Source organism: Malus sylvestris, chromosome 15 (assembly GCF_916048215.2).
Source record: "Malus sylvestris chromosome 15, drMalSylv7.2, whole genome shotgun sequence".
Lineage (NCBI taxonomy): Eukaryota > Viridiplantae > Streptophyta > Magnoliopsida > Rosales > Rosaceae > Malus > Malus sylvestris.
The window spans coordinates 26,901,377-26,904,197 of record NC_062274.1 but is presented as its reverse complement, the minus strand read 5'-3'; the positions used below and the strand labels follow the sequence as shown (position 1 = coordinate 26,904,197).

Below are 2,821 nucleotides of genomic sequence, written 5' to 3'. Positions count from 1 at the left end.
CATGAACTTTGGTGGTTGATAACCCCTTGGCATCTTTAGGGCATCAATCTTCTTGGAATAGGGCTTCGAGTAGAACAATGAGGTTTGTGAGCTCCCTTCGTACTGTGCCTTGATGGTGTTGGTGATCATCTCCTGCAGCTGCTGGATAGAAAGAGATCCCATGAGTGCCGCTGCTTGGTCTGGCTCTGGCTTCCCATCGATTTTCTTCACCGGGGGTTCTTCATCTCCGCCAGCTCCTCCCTTTAGTGGATCATCCTCTGGGTCGGGTTTATCGCCGTCTTGCGCCTCCAATCGGTTGACTAGTGCTGCAATTTGCAAGTCTTTTTCTTCCACAGTTCGGGTTAGCCTTGCGATTGCTTCATTCATTTGAGCCAGCTGCTCATCGATTGAAGTTGCTCCAATGGTCATGACTTGCATGGCTGAACTGTCGCTTGAATCGGCATCGGAGAGCATGGATTCAGAGTATTTCCTTGGGCTTTCCCCCCTTGGTGCCCTTAGTAAGGCTAAGGTGATCAAAGGCTCGTGCCTTGGGTGCTTTTGTTCCCTTGGCAGAGTTGATGCAGAGGTGAAAGAGGCGGCAGAAGTAGCTCTTGCCATGCTTCGAGTCGTGATGCCCAAAGTGACACCACTTGCGACGAGGACGCTCTTGTTCTTTGCGCCAGTTGCTGGAACAGTTTGAGCCTTCCTTGATGCCATTAATTTTGGAAGTGTGCTCTAATTTCTTGAACGGAGAAAGAGATGAGAGGCAGAGATTGTCCCACTGGGCGTGCCAATTTGTGAACACGGAAAATTCCTGAAACGAAAGAGACAAGAAACAACGTGCACAAACAAATATTTGTATTTGATGATTTTGGGTTACAATCTCTCTCTATTTTGATCCTCTGATTCGATCTCCGTAAGGTGTGTATTTGTGGATGTGCGATTGATCCAAAGGGCCGTTGGGCTTGATCTAAGGATGAACGTTCTTCAAGGGCCGTGGACTTGATCTTGAAGGTGGATTTGAGTGGATCTTCAAAGGGGCTTTTGGGCTTGATCTTTGAAGAACAGTGATGAACGGATCTCCAAGGGCTTTTGGGCTTGATCTTGAAGAACAGTGATGAACGGATCTTCAAGGGCTTTTGGGCTTGATCTTGAAGAACGGTTGGATGCGTGGATTTGTCGACGTTGTTGATCCAAAGGGCCGTTGGGGCTTGATCTTGGATGAACGGATGATGAACGATGGTGCTTTCTTCAAGGGCCGTCGGGGCTTGATCTTGAATTGGTGGATGGTTGATCCAAGGGCCGTCGGGGCTTGATCTTGAATTGGTGGATGATTGTTGATCCAAGGGCCGTCGAGGCTTGATCTTGGAAGAACGATGAACGAAGAACGAAGAACAGTTTCTTGATTCTTCGGGAACCTGGATGCTTGAGAGCTTCGGAGTTTCAGAGCTTCAGAGCTTCAAGAGTTTTGCCTAATGATTTTTTCCTTTTAAATGAATGAAATATGCTTGTATTTATAGAATTTTCCAAAGCCTAATTTTGAATATAATATCCCAGATGAAATAAGTCGTTTCTGCCAGGTGTTGACACGTGCCCTATTTGATGACTTTTCCAGCTCATTTCAATTTTCGTCGAGTCACACGCTACGTGTAAAATTTATGTAATACATGAGCGTTGACACTTTGATTTATCGGTCAACATTTATTTACGAAATTTCGATGTCTACAGTAATCTAATGACATTTTAATGTAGGATGTTTTCAAGTAAAATTCATATAATCGTAAGAACAAAAATATTACCACAAGGGAGGGGCAAAACCATTTCATCCAACATGCAAGGAAGGCTCACAAGGTAAAGAAATTAAAGTACTTTATAATTCATTATGTAATTTAGATAGGCTCGTCTATTATGTTTTGTTCTTACTGTAACTATTTCTTCAATTCTTGTTTTCTTGTTTTTGTTGATGTTATTCAAATTCTCAATGCACCTGCTATTGTCTAGACAAACATACACCAATGTTAATTTTCTTCTCTTTTATTATGTAAGGAGAAGATGAAGAAAATGAAGGATGGAGTTAGAGAAGAAAGTATTCAAGAAGCACCTGAGGTACTGATAGTGATCTTTCAATTGACAATCATACTTGTGTTGAACTAAAGAACATGATATGGCTGATGACTTATATTATGTATTTTGTTGTTGGTTTCAAACATGCACATGGTATACCTATTTTGTTACCAACTCAATGCTTTAGAATCTTGTTAGCATCTCAATATGTCTAGAGGTGTTGGGATGTTTATGTTAGCTTTTGGGATACACACTTGGTGTATGTACTGGATGTTACCTAAATTTTTTATTAATGAAATGTGATTAACCAACGTATTTGCTCATATTTGTTATGAATTCTAATTCCAGATGACGAAGCAGGTATATATGCGGAGTCGTCACTTTATAAAACTTGCCTTCGGTTCCCCACTTATTGATTGGGATTAACCCTTGGCATATCTTTACCTCTGTAAATGCATGATTATAAGCTTGAGTCGTCACAGCAAAGTAATTCTTCTAAGTGCTAGCATTGATCGTGTACTTAAATAAGCATTCATGCATGCTTACCATGAATGCCCTGAGTGCTATTTTGTCATCTGCCTCAGTGCAATGAGAATACTTGTGGCTGAAGTGACCGACATATTCATGCAATGCCTCGTCTGACTTCTAACGAATGGTATATAAATCATCAGCAAATGTAAGCGATCAACTTGAAAGATGTGTTGAGCCATGAAGAGTCTCTTTAACTCAGCAAAGGAATCCACTGTAACAGGTTGAAGACGATAATACCAACCGAGAG

General features: G+C 41.6%; 1 long non-coding RNA gene across 1 annotated transcript; it reads left to right on the top strand.

The window, feature by feature from the left end:
• The first annotated feature begins 1,711 nt into the window (after positions 1 to 1,711).
• On the top strand, positions 1,712 to 2,354 carry LOC126605466 (uncharacterized). Its single transcript, XR_007616960.1, has 2 exons — positions 1,712 to 1,830; positions 2,032 to 2,354. It is a non-coding gene; the product is annotated as an uncharacterized LOC126605466 (long non-coding RNA).
• Positions 2,355 to 2,821: the final 467 nt, after the last annotated feature.